This window comes from Mustela lutreola, chromosome 5 (assembly GCF_030435805.1).
Source record: "Mustela lutreola isolate mMusLut2 chromosome 5, mMusLut2.pri, whole genome shotgun sequence".
Taxonomy (NCBI): domain Eukaryota; kingdom Metazoa; phylum Chordata; class Mammalia; order Carnivora; family Mustelidae; genus Mustela; species Mustela lutreola.
In genome coordinates this window covers 75,114,478-75,129,543 of record NC_081294.1, presented here as the reverse complement: position 1 = coordinate 75,129,543, position 15,066 = coordinate 75,114,478, and positions in this window count along the sequence as shown.

Sequence of the window (15,066 nt, the reverse complement as noted above, 5' to 3'; positions counted from 1 at the left end):
AGCAGATCTGGGCAGGCAAGAAAAAAAATCATTGAACTTGAAGATAAGACTTGTGAAATTATCAAGTCTGATGAAAAGAAAGAAGAAAAATGAAGAAAAGCCAACAGAGCCTAAGGGATTTCTGAAACTCCATGAAGTTGACAATATACATATTACGGTAATGGCAGAAGGAGAAGAGAGAAAAATGTAGAGAGATTATTTGAAAAAATAATGGCTGAAAATGTCTGAATTTGAGGAAAGCATGGATTTATATATCCAAGAAGCTCAGTGAATGGGAAGTGTAATAAATTTAAAAAGAGAAACGCAGCAAGATACATCATAATCAAATTTTTGAAGTCAAAGCGAAAGAGTATTTTAAAGCAACAAGAGAAAAGGGACTCATCACATACAAGGGATCCTTTATAAGACTATCAGCAAATTTTCCAGGAGGAACTTTGGAGGCCAGAAAGCAGTATCATAAAATTATATATTAAAAGAAAGAAAATAAAATCTTATCACCCAAGAATTCCTTAACTGGTAAAAATGTCCTTTAGAAATGAGGAAGAAATTAAGATACTCTCAGATGAAAACTGAGGGGGTTCATTACCACTAGACCTGTCCTACAGGAAATGTTGAAAGGAGTCCCTCAGGTTGACATGATAGAATGCTAGACAGTACCCAAAACAATATGAAGATACAGGATTCTCTGGCAAAGGTAAATACCTGGGCAATTATTTTTTAAAAGTACTATTGTAATTCTGGTTTGTAACATTTTTTATTTTCTAAAGGAGTTAAAAAACAAATGCAGAAGAAGTCATTATAAAGCTATGATAATGGGTATATAATATATAAAGATATAATTTGTGACATTAATAACATAAAACATAGATTACTAGCAGAATGGATTAAGAAACAGTAATGACAAAACATGATCCAACTATTTGATAGCTACAAAAGACTGACTGGAGATGTGGAAAAAATAGTTTGAAATTGAAAAAATGGAAAAAGATAATCCATAAAAGTGGTAACCAAAAGAGAACAATGTGGCTACACAGATATAAGAGAAAAAGAATATCATCAGAGAATGATGAATTCGGGTTAATTCGCCAAAACATCCAACAATTATAGACCTACAGATACCAAAAATCACAGCACCAACATAAATGAAAAATACTGGCATAGTTTAAAGGAGAAATAAATAACTCTATAATAAATGGAGACTTCAGTAGTTCACTTTGAATAATGAATAAAATCAGACAGAGTATGGGTTAGAAAGAACTTGTACAACATCATCAGCCAATGGACCTAAAAGACACATACAGAACACTTTACACAACAGCAGCAAAATATACATTTTCCTTACATGTAAAATATTCAGGATAGACCACATATGAAGATGCAAACAAGTTTTATTGTCTTAAGATTTTAAACTGGATAAATTTTAAAATATTGAAATCATACTAAGTATCTTTTCTGATCACATACACTGAAAACAGAAATCAGTAACAAAAAGAAAACAGAAAATTAAAAAATATGTGAAATTAAAGAACACACTCCTAAACAATCAATGAATCAAATAAAAAACTACAAAGGAAATTAGAAAATATCTTGACACAAAAGGCAATGAAAATAAAAACATACCAAAATTTACAGGATGCAATGACAGCAGGGGTAAGAGTACAGATTATGGCTCCAAATGCTTATGTTATTTACCCAAAGATCTTGACTCAACAACCTAACTTTACACCCTCAGAAACTAGAAGAAAAAGTAAACCCAGAGCTAGCAGTTGATAGAAAATAAATTAGAGCACATAAATAAAATAAAGAATAAAAAATACAGACTGTCAACAAAAACAAAAGCTCTTCAAAAAGATTAACACAGCTACGAAAATTTAGTTAAACTGGCTAGGAAAAAAGAGAAAAGACTCAAATTACTAAAATTAGAAATGGAAGTGGGGAAAATTGCTACTGATTTTATAGAAATAAGAAGTATTATAAGAGAGTTGTGAACAACTGTATGCCAACAATTGAATAGCTTAGCTGAAATGAACAATTCCTAGAAACACAGAACCTCCCAAGACCGAATTATCAAGAAACATAAAACCTGAATACACTTTTAATAAGTAAGGGTACTGAATCAGAAATCGAAAATCTTTGTCGAAGATTAGTTGACCATAGAGTTGAGGGTCTATTTCTGGGCTCTCTATTCTGTTCCATTGATCTATGTGTCTGTTTTTGTGCCAGTACTATGCTGTCTTGATGATGACAGCTTTGTAATAGAGCTTGAAGTCCGGAATTGTGATGCCACCAACGTTGGCTTTCTTTTTCAATATCCCTTTGGCTATTCGAGGTCTTTTCTGGTTCCATATAAATTTTAGAATTATTTGTTCCATTTCTTTGAAAAAGATGGATGGTACTTTGATAGGAATTGCATTAAATGTGTAGATTGCTTTAGGTAGCATAGACATTTTCACAATATTTATTCTTCCAATCCAGGAGCATGGAACATTTTTCCATTTCTTTGTGTCTTCCTCAATTTCTTTCATGAGTACTTTATAGTTTTCTGAGTATAGATTCTGTGTCTCTTTGGTTAGGCTTATTCCTAGGTATCTTATGGTTTTGGATGCAATTGTAAATGGGATTGACTCCTTAATATCTCTTTCTTCTGTCTTGCTGTTGGTGTAGAGAAATGCAACTGATTTCTGTGCATTGATTTTATATCCTGACACTTTACTGAATTCCTGTATAAGTTCTAGCAGTTTTGGAGTGGAGTCTTTTGGGTTTTCCACATATAGTATCATATCATCTGCGAAGAGTGATAATTTGACTTCTTCTTTGCCGATTTGGATGCCTTTAATTTCCTTTTGTTGTCTGATTGCTGAGGCTAGGACCTCTAGTACGATGTTGAATAGCAGTGGTGATAATGGACATCCCTGCCGTGTTCCTGACCTTAGCGGAAAAGCTTTCAGTTTTTCTCCATTGAGAATGATATTTGCGGTGGGTTTTTCATAGATGGCTTTGATGATATTGAGGTATGTGCCCTCTATCCCTACACTTTGAAGAGTTTTGATCAGGAAGGGATGTTGTACTTTGTCAAATGCTTTTTCAGCATCTATTGAGAGTATCATATGGTTCTTGTTCTTTCTTTTATTGATGTGTTGTATCACATTGACTGATTTGCGGATGTTGAACCAACCTTGCAGCCCTGGAATAAATCCCACTTGGTCGTGGTGAATAATCTTTTTAATGTACTGTTGAATCCTATTGGCTAGTATTTTGTTGAGTATTTTCGCATCTGTATTCATCAAGGATATCGGTCTGTAGCTCTCTTTTTTGGTGGGATCCTTGTCTGGTTTTGGGATCAAGGTGATGCTGGCCTCATAAAATGAGTTTGGAAGTTTTCCTTCCATTTCTATTTTTTGGAACAGTTTCAGGAGAATAGGAATTAGTTCTTCTTTAAATGTTTGGTAGAATTCCCCCGGGAAGCCGTCTGGCCCTGGGCTTTTGTTTGTTTGGAGATTTTTAATGACTGTTTTAATCTCCTTACTGGTTATGTGTCTGTTCAGGCTTTCTATTTCTTCCTGGTTCAGTGGTGGTAGTTTATATGTTTCTAGGAATGCATCCATTTCTTCCAGATTGTCAAATTTATTGCCGTAGAGTTGCTCATAGTATGTTCTTATAATAGTTTGTATTTCTTTGGTGTTAGTTGTGATCTCTCCTCTTTCATTCATGATTTTATTTATTTGGGTCCTTTCTCTTTTCTTTTTGATAAGTCGGGCCAGGGGTTTATCAATTTTATTAATTCTTTCAAAGAACCAGCTCCTACTAATCTTCGACAAAGCAGGAAAGAATGTCCAATGGAAAAAAGACAGCCTTTTCAATAAATGGTGCTGGGAAAATTGGACAGCCACATGCAGAAAAATGAAATTGGACCATTTCCTTACACCACACACGAAAATAGACTCAAAATGGATGAAGGACCTCAATGTACGAAAGGAATCCATCAAAATCCTTGAGGAGAACACGGGCAGCAACCTCTTCGACCTCTGCCGCAGCAACATCTTCCTAGGAACAACGCAAAAGGCAAGGGAAGCAAGGGAAAAAATGAACTACTGGGATTTCATCAAGATCAAAAGCTTTTGCACAGCAAAGGAAACAGTTAACAAAATCAAAAGACAACTGACAGAATGGGAGAAGATATTTGCAAACGACATATCAGATAAAGGACTAGTGTCCAGAATCTATAAAGAACTTAGCAAACTCAACACCCAAAGAACAAATAATCCAATCAAGAAATGGGCAGAGGACATGAACAGACATTTCTGCAAAGAAGACATCCAGATGGCCAACAGACACATGAAAAAGTGCTCCATATCACTCGGCATCAGGGAAATACAAATCAAAACCACAATGAGATATCACCTCACACCAGTCAGAATGGTTAAAATCAACAAGTCAGGAAATGACAGATGCTGGCGAGGATGCGGAGAAAGGGGAACCCTCCTACACTGTTGGTGGGAATGCAAGCTGGTGCAGCCACTCTGGAAAACAGCATGGAGGTTCCTCAAAATGTTGAAAATAGAACTGCCCTATGACCCAGCAATTGCACTATTGGGTATTTACCCTAAAGATACAAATGTAGTGATCCAAAGGGGCACGTGCACCCGAATGTTTATAGCAGCAATGTCCACAATAGCCAAACTATGGAAAGAACCTAGATGTCCATCAACAGATGAATGGATCAAGAAGATGTGGTATATATACACAATGGAATACTATGCAGCCATCAAAAGAAATGAAATCTTGCCATTTGCAACAACATGGATGGAACTAGAGCGTATCATGCTTAGCGAAATAAGTCAAGCAGAGAAAGATAACTATCATATGATCTCCCTGATATGAGGAAGTGGTGATGCAACATGGAGGCTTAAGTGGGTAGAAGAAGAATAAATGAAACAAGATGGGATTGGGAGGGAAACAAACCATAAGTGACTCTTAATCTCACAAAACAAACTGAGGGTTGCCGGGGGGAGGGGGTTTGGGAGAAGGGGGTGGGATTATGGACATTGGGGAGGGTATGTGATTTGGTGAGTGCTGTGAAGTGTGTAAACCTGGTGATTCACAGACCTGTACCCCTGGGGATAAAAATATATGTTTATAAAAAATAAAAAATTAAAAAAAAAAAAAAAAAAAAAGAAATCGAAAATCTCCCAAAAGAGAAAAACTCTGGATCACACTGGTGCACTGGTGAATGTCACCAAACATTTAAGGAAAAGTTAGCATCAGTCCTCAAATTCTTTCCAAAACACTGAAGAGGAGGCAACACTTCTTAACTTTGTCTAAGAGGCAAACATTACTGTGATACCAAAGCCAGACAAAGACACTAAAGAAAACTATAGACCAAAATGCCTTATAGCTATTCATGTAAAAATCCTCAAAAGAATATTAGCAAACCAAATTCAGAAACATATTAAAGATTTATAAGTCATGACCAATCTATTTATCTCTTAAATCCAAGATGTTTCACCATATAAAAATCAATCAACATAATGTATCACATTAACAGAATGAAGGAAAACAATCACATGATCATTTCAAATGATGCAGGAAATATTTTTATGAAATTTAACACTTTTTTTTAGATAAACAGTCTATAAACTAAGAACAGAAGGAAACTACCTCAACATAATCATATCCACAGATGAAAATCCCACAGCTAACATCAGACTCAATGACGAAAGACAAAGCTTTTAGCTTATAATCACAAGACAGACAAGGATGTCCACTTTTACCACTCCTATTCAACACAGTATTGGAAGTACTAACCACAGCAATTAGGCAAGGAAAATTAACTAAAGACAACTAACTAGGAAAGAAAGAAGCAAATTTCTGTTTGCTGATGACATGATCTTAAACGCAGAAAACCTTAAAATATCCATAGGAAGAATTTAGGATAAAATATTTGAAGGAAACTGCAGAATACAAAATCAACCCACAAAAATCAGCTGTGTTTTTGTACACTAACAATGAACAATTTGAAAAGAAAATTAATAATTTCCTCTACAATAGCATCAAAAAGAATAAAATACTTAGAGGAGTAAACTTATCCAAAGAACAAAAACTTGCCCACTGAGAGCTACAAAACGTTGCCAAAAGGCAATAAAGAAGACACAAGAAAAGGGAAAAATATTTAGTGTTATCAGTTAGAAGGCTTAATAAAATTAAGATGTCACTATTACCAAAAGTGACCTAGAGATTTCAAAACAATCCATACCAACATCCCAAAGATGGTGGGGATGTATTTTCTTTTTCAGAAACAGATAAATCTATCCAAAAATTTACACAGACTCTCAGAAGACTCTGAATTGCCAAAACAATTGAAAAAGAAACAAGCTGAATTTACACTTCCCCATTTAAAAATGTATTACAATGTCATGGTAATCAAAATAATGTGACAAATATATATTTATATATATATATATTTGGATACAAATTGGATACAAAGCCCAGAAATAAACCCTTGCATATATGACTAAATGATATTCTCTGAGGACACCAATAATATTCACTGGATAAAGAAAAATACTGAATGGGTGAAGAACAGTCTTTTAAACAAATGTTGATGGGAAAATTGGATATCCACTTGCAAAAGAATAAAGTTGGGTCTTTTCCTTATACAAATACAAATACTGTCTCAGAACAGATCAAAACCTAAATATAAGAGCTAAACCCATGAAACTCTTAAGAGAAAACAGAAGACGAAAGTTTCTTGGCGTTAGATTTGGCAATGATTTCTTAGATATGCCAAAAGGCACAGAAAACAAGAGAAAAAAAAGATAAAAGGAACTTCATCAAACCTCAACACTTCTGTGTACCAAGTGATACTATCAATGCAGTGAAAAGGCAACCCGTGGAATGGGAAAAATATTCACAATCAAATAACTGATAAGGGATTATTATCCAAAAGATATGAAGAACACCTACAGTTCAACAACAAAATAACGAAGAATCAAAGCATAAAATGGGCAAAGGACTTGAACAGGCATCTTCCCAAAAAATATATACAAATGACCCATAAGCATGTGCAAACAGGTTCAACATCATGAATCATTAGGGATATGCAAGTCAAAACCACAATGATATATCACTTCAAACCATTAAGGATGGCCATTAATAATAATAATAATAATAAATAATAATAATACATGTTGGCCAAAAATTGAAGAAACTGGAAGGTGGGGATGTAAAATGTTGCAGGCACTGTGGAAGACAGTGTAATAGTTCCCCAAAACAATGAAACATAGCATTACCACACACTCCAGCAATTTTACCTCTAGGTGTACGCCCCCAAAATGGCAACCAGAGATCTGAACAGATCATTGTACAACAACACTCACAGGGGCATTAGTCACAAAATGAATGAACTCATCCAATGGATGAATGGATAAAGAAAAGGTGAACATTCTGATACATGCCCCAATTTGGATGGAGCTTGAAAATGTTATGCTACATGAAATAAACCAAACACAAAAGCACAAATATTATATGATTCCACTTATATCAGGTATGTACCTGGAATAGTCAAATTCATAGAGAAAGTAGACTAGAGGTTACCAGGGACTGGGGCAGTGGATGTAAAGTGAGTACAAAATGGAGGTGGATTTTGTGCTTTGGATGATAAAAAATTTCTGGAGATGGAGGGTACTGATGGTTGCAAAACAATGTCGATATACTTAATTCCACTGAACTGTACACTTAAAAATGGTCACAACACTGAACTTTATGTTCTGTATATTTTTTACTACAGTAATAAAATAAAGCAGGAGATGTCCTATCCTCTCATTCTTCAGTGCCCAACACAGAGTTACCACTTACTGTCTGTTAGATGAATACTGAAGACAAGCAAATAGTAATGGGAACCAAAAAAAGACTGATGAGTTAATTCTGCCTGGAAAGGTTTTAAATAAAAAAAATAAAAAACAGAAAAGATCTCATATAAAGGATGACATTTGATCAATACCTTCACGCAGGTTGAATTTCCCCATCAATTCATAGTTTGATTTTTTTAACAGCTTTATTGAGGTATAATTTACTTAGCATAAAATTTATCCATTTTTAAGTGTGTCTTTCATTAAATTTATAGAGCTGTCAACCCCATCATAGTTAATTTCAAGAGATTAACAGGAAAGTACATGCCCAGCCATAGTCCCTTCTCCTTTCCCATCCTGAGCCCATGCAATCACCACACCGCTCTCTGTCTCTACAAATCTACTTGTCTCTTCTGAACATTTCATATGAATGGAATCCTGTAACATGTGGGTTTGTATAGGACCACTGATCCCCAATCCATCATGTCACTGGGTTCTACGGCTCACGGGTTTGAGGACTAGAAATTCAGATGGCAAATTCAATACCAAATAATGATTTGCCAATTTTCTCAACCAAGGGTCTGGAGACTCTAAACAGCCATTAACCGATGCTCTCCCAAATCAGAAGACTATCCTCTTTTCCTGACATTGCTGTTGGTTTTACTATTCTATTCACCCCTTTCTTGCTTTTTAAAAAAGACTTAGGTACCCCACGATTATATAAAAGTGTTTTCTTCCTGCTGTTTTTCACAAATTTGAATGTCAGTCATATAAAACTAAGCTTCATTTTTAAAACCTCTAGCACTAATCACATTCTGGCAAAAGAAACAATGAACCTAATTAAAACCTAAGACAGTTCTTCCGGAAGTTCTGGTCGTTTCTTAGAATAGAGACCTGACCAACATTGTTTCTGTGGCTTTTGGAGAGGGGCTTTCGGCAGCTTTTCCTTAGCCCCTGGCCATCTGGGCTTGTTTTCAAAACCCAACATAATAGGCTATCAACCCAAGTCTCCTCTGTGGTTCAGGTTCTTTTCCCATGGAGACAAACCCTAACTAGAATCATTCTGATGCGTGAGGAAGAGCTGTACTGCTCCAACCGGAGCTGGGCACATGCTGTGTCTCCAACGGTTCCAGATCGACCTCTGCATGTTTCAGCTCGTCCTAGGGTGACTGGTCCAGGAGCTGCTTACCTACCTCTACCTTGTCTCAGACAAGCCTCACAGCAGACCTGCAGGGAGATATGATGAGTCTTCCTATTGCACAGAGAGATTAAGCAGCTTGTCTCAGGCGACACAGCCAGCAAATGACAGAGCGAGGATCTGCACTCGGGATGGGCTCTCTCCAAAGCCCGAGTTCACAACCCTTGTGCTGCTGGACAGTGTGCTCACAGAAATGAAACGAAGATAGGTAAATAAAGCAAAAGGGAACCACACACCCACACACAAAATGACCCTCCGGACCCTGGGAGAAGTTCTGACAATACACCAGTTGGCAACATGTGACAACCAGTAGACACAAAGCACTGTCTGATGATGAAATCACACCCTGTTCCCCAAGTCATGGTTTCCATGTAAGAACAGCAGACAGACAGAGGGAGACGCAGCCCAGACTCAGCATGGAGGGAGCAGGCCAGGCTCGTCTGAGTGCGGGCCATTATCAACGGAGACTTTAACTGGCTCTCTGTGATTTCTTAGGCGAGTCTCTTCGTTTCTGGGCCTCAGCTTTCGCACCTGGGGAATGAATGGGCTGGACGGACAGGTCTCTGCGGCCACGTGATTCTGTCAACACTGGCAGCTTCTGGGGTACACCATTTCCACACATCAAATCCTCACCCTGGGGGTTTCTGATTTCTGTGGCTTTGAGGACCATAGAGCCTCACCTGTTCCTTAAACGCCCAGTTGTACTGTGTGGCACAGCTTTCTCTTTTAAATTGGGTACATGAAGATGAATTCTGCTTGGGATTGCTTCACACTTTAATCACATGCTGCCCTCCCCTCGCTCACTTGATCTTAGCCTCCCTGTGGTTTCTTCGAGCCCAGATCTCAACCTCACAGCACGCGGAGACCCATTCGCCACAACTGCCATATTTCACTTGTGGCTGAGTGGAGAATTCATTTCATTTCACTGTTCAGTCTCAATAGCGCAAATATATATTCAGGGCTGACATATTTTCATTATGGAAAAGCCAGGCGCTCAAACAGAAACGCTGCCCATAGGGATTAATGAGGGGAATGGTTATTTATTCTGCCTCTTGACATTTTGTTCAGAATAATTCCCAAGTTGTTTTCTACTCTAACAAATAGTTCCCCAGCAAAGGATCTTAGCACTTTGGATGAGCACCAAGCCAGGATTTAGGATCTGACTAATGTTAACCAACAGCAATGAAGCCACTTCCCAGAATCACATTTAGTGTAATGATAATACACAATATCACAGCCAGCTGGCCAAGGGAGACAGCCAGCGACTGCTGACACAAGACAGTCCCTCCTCATGTCAACCAACTGTTCCAGTCAACTCTGAGGAGAATGCTAGGGACAACCGGAAATCCTCCTACCCCAAAATAAAATATCTGGCCTGCCTATGGGTTCAATCAACCACCTCTATTAAAAAGAAAATATTCTGGACCATTTTTGGTCAAAAGCTTGTGGTTCCCATTTGTTACATAAATAATACTCAACCTTCACAACTTCCCTTCAAGTTCCCTGATCTGCTTTTCCATACTCATTCTTTTGCCCTTAACCTACTGTACTTTTTTGCTAGAGTAGTTTTTTCTATTTCTGGAATACTCTCACTTCTTCCCAACTCTACATTTGACTATTCTTCGCATCTTTCAGGTGACAGTCTACCCATCTCTTATGGTTCCTTTAGATCATCAGAAGGGGTCATTTCTCCACTGTCTCCCAAAAGCACAGCCCTGAGCCTTTTGGCTGGTGAATGCTTGGAGAATGAACTAAATACACTTCAAAGAGCAAGAACCAAGTCTACTTTTATGCAACTTACCCAGCACATAGTACTGGAAAGATGCCCAATAAAAGCTCACCTTGAAAGAACCATAAAATGGAGTAATAAGATGGGGCCAGTCATGGATTGGAACCTCCCCTTAAGGTCCTAAGGTTCAAGGAAATCATTGTGAACTCATGCATTTAAAAAAAACATATTGGAAAGTCCCATGCTGCATGAAAAAATAAATAAATAAATAAAAATTAAAATAAAAAAAATAAACATTTTGTACTTATTAGTTGGGTTCTCCCCTGCCGCCAAGCAGAGGGAATTTCCAAACCACAGGACCACCTCTGTGGGTATTAAAATTTCTAGTTCTAGACCCAATACATTGTTGCCCCCACTCCACCATTTATGACCTGCATCCTATCTTGTGTGTGGTTCTGTGACACATTTGGGCCTGCCCCTTCTGGGCTGAGATAGAAGGGACAATGTGGGGACATGGACCCCAAAAGCCCACAACCTACAATTTGGCTACCAGGTTATCTTAGGCCAGGATCCTTTGGGGAAACCAGGGTTAGGACTGGGCTCTTTTGAACAAAACTCCTACAAGTTACCCAAGGCATCTGAACCTGCCTATCACCCCACCTCCTTAAGCCGATGAGCAAATGAATTCTCCAAACTATACACTGAGTACTGAGACTAGCAAGGTCACTAGATATATCATACTCAAGGAAGAACATGGATCGTGATAAGAGGAACTAGAAAAAGCAATTCAAGTGATCGTAATGTTTGGAGAAAGGGCCGACAAGGCACCCAGAGAAAACACTCTTAGTATAGTATTTCCCAAAATACTGAGTAAAATTAATTTACTTTCCTGACAACTCAGCCATCAAGCCATCACTGATTAATTCCTTAATTGGCAGAAAAGAAAAAAAAAAAGCAAAAACTCACAGGTTAAGCGCATACTAGAGCTAGATTTTGCCAGTTTTTTGACGGTCTCTAGCTGTGTTTTAACAGTCTTTAATTTTTTTTTAATGTAATTTTATTTTTTTTTCAGTGTTCCAAGATGCATTGTTATGTGCAACAGTCTTTTAACAGGAGATAAAAAAACAAAGACTAGGCCTCACCAAGATGAAATTAAGCTCACCAACTCCAGGAAAGCCAAGACCCTCCAAAGGCAATCACCTCAATGGATGAGTTTGTTAAACACACACACACACACACACACACACACACACACACGCGCGCACACACACACAGGAAATTAGGGGTGTAGGATACGCATACAAGTGTTGGCCTTGCTTCATTATGAAGCAGAATGACAAAGGAGGAGGACAGCGAGGTGCAGGGTGAATGTGGGTGGTGGGGGAGAGAGTAGAAAGACGAAACACTCCCATGAGAATTTCTAACACAAACTGAATTCATATGGGTTTGAGGGCAGAGTTCATGTTACCTATGTGATCCAAAAATCCAAGATGTAAATCCCACTTAATGTGCCTCTGTCAGAAACAAATACCTATGATCTTTGGGAAGCACCTGAAGAAATGACCTCAGATACAATGAAGATAACAAAGGTATGAGAGATGGAAAACAGTTAAAAACATGGGGCGTAAAGTAGAAGATACAACAGAAGTCTAATTAAAGTTCCAGAAGAACATATGAGAGGAAAAAGGGAATAAGCTGTATTTATTTATTTATTTATTCATTCATTCATTTTATTTTCTTTCTTTTCAGTGTTCCAGCATTCATTGTTTATGCACCACACCCAGTGATCCATGCAATATGCGCCTTCCACAATACCCACCACCAGGCTGTATTTAAAGAGATAATGGGTTATAATTTTGCAAGACTAATGGAACTACAAACTCTTAAATTCAGAATGCCCAGAAAATCTTAATCAAAATAAATAAAAATAAATTGATTCCTGGACTCATCATAATCTATAGGATACCAAAGGTAAAGAAGAAAAACCTTCAAAATAACCATAAAGATAAGATGGACACCTTAACCCATCAAAAGAGTGACAATTAGATCAATGGCTCTCAAAATTTATCATGCATCAGAATCATGTGTGGGACTTTTCAGGATGCCTATTCCTGAGATACAGCTGCAGAGTTTGGGCTCAGTAGGTCTGAAATAAGGTTGAAGAAATACATTTCTGCTAATCTCCAAAGTGTTATAGATGCTGTTGATCTAGGGGCCACCCTTTGAAGACCACTGAATTAGACTGACAGTTGCATTATAAAGAGCGACAGTTTAAGAGAAAAGAAAATTGAATGATATCTATAAAGCACCAAGAGAAAAATAATAGTCAACCTGGAATTGAAACCCAGGAAAACTATCATTCAAGAACAAATGCACAATACAGATATTGTTGGATGAACAAAAACGGAGAGTCTGTTACTCAAAGAGTTCCACTGAAATAACTTCTAAAATATGAGCTTCAGCAAGAAAAAAAAATTAACCCATAAGGAAGGTCTGAGATGGTAAAAGAAATGTGCAAGCATAGAAAATGGTAAACATGGATAACCTTAGCTCAACATTAATTGTGCAAAAGGAAAACATTACTCTCTTATCTGCAGGACTATAGAAGTTAGTTTAGAATTAATATTCTAGAATGCAAAAGCATACAGGTCAAGATTGGAATGATCAGATTTAAAACACTCTAAGTTCCTTGTTTTATATGGTAAGAAGAATGCATATTTATTAAATTTATACTTATTAAGTAAAAATCTTAAATTTCCTGCACATTCACTATGTGAACAGAACCAGGGTATGTAACAGCCAAATTAGTTGAAGAGAAAGTATGAAATGAGACTAAAAAGAAAAAAATACAACCCAAAAAAATTTAGAAAAAGAAAAAAATAAAGTGGCAGAAAAGAATCCAAATATATCAGTAATCATTGTTAGTACACATGAACTAAATTCTGTAGTTAAAATACCACCTGACAGATGTTAAAAATTATGATTCAGGCACCTGATATATAGGATATATCTAAAACAGAAGGGTTTAGAAAAAGGGTTAAAAAATTCTACCAAGCAAATACAGAACAGGATGTTATAGCTATGTTATTTTTAGCCCAAATACACTTTTATAGAATCACTAAATTTATTGATCAAAAATTCAATTTATTCATACAAATATTTTTTTACAGTCTATGTGCTAGCCCCTACTTTAGATGCTACAGATACAGCAGTGAACACAAAAAATTTCAAGAGGTAAATTTAATACTTTTGAGTTTATGTATACCTAATATCATACTTCAAACCCTAAAGAGCAAAAAAATGAATTGAACTACACGATGAAATTGATAAATCCACCATAATAATAGGAGATTTTTAAAAACACACCCCTCTGGTAAATCAAATGGGGATTTAAAAAAAATTTAAAAAGAATAAGTCTTATGTCCAAATGTCAGTGTAGGAAGATCCTAAACTCCCATGGACACATGGACTCTGCGCCTACATATACAGCAATTTCTCCTAACAAACACTTAGGGCTAATTGAACAGCTTGTGTGCAACAACAGAGGGACCAAAAAAGACGGGTAGGAAAGAAGGAGGCATGGTAAGGTTGGCAACCACACCTCCCTGTGCAACAACCTGCAGTTAAGAAGGGATATTACTGAGGGCCCTGTAGACACACTCACCTTCCCTGGGACTTGCAAAAGCAGCAGTTTAAAAGGCAACTAGACTATAAGAGAAGGAATTCTATTTACTAATCATAGGGTGTCCACCAAATGTGCAAGGAACTGTTCAAACTTGCTCTTAAGTCAAATATGCCTGACAGCATCACTTCTTAGTTCCCCATCCACCTTGATACCGCAGGAAGGAGCAATGACTAGGTGCTCCAGCTGGCCTGCTAAGCCCACCCTGACCCAGGCTCCTAGTCCACAGCAGATCTACCTGTCTTACCAAGAAAGCCCAGGTGTATGTGTTCTAGAAATCCCACCCACCCAGACACTTGCCTGAACCCAACCCAGCCACCTCGCCAAGGAGATTCTGGCATACTCTGCTCTGGGAACCCTCTGACCTGAACCCAGCTGAGCAGTTCTGCCAAGTTAGCTCCAGCATATCACACCCAGGAATGCCCCTGGCCCACGCCTGCTCCAGCTCCAGCCAACCTGCCAAAGCCACCCAGCACATAGAGTCTACACAGGGAATGCTCCTATACGAGGCCACCCAAGACCAGAGAGAGCTGTTTTGTTTAATTCACAGAATCAAACACAAAGGCAAAATTGAGAGAGAGAAATGTGTTTCTAACAAAAGAACAAGATA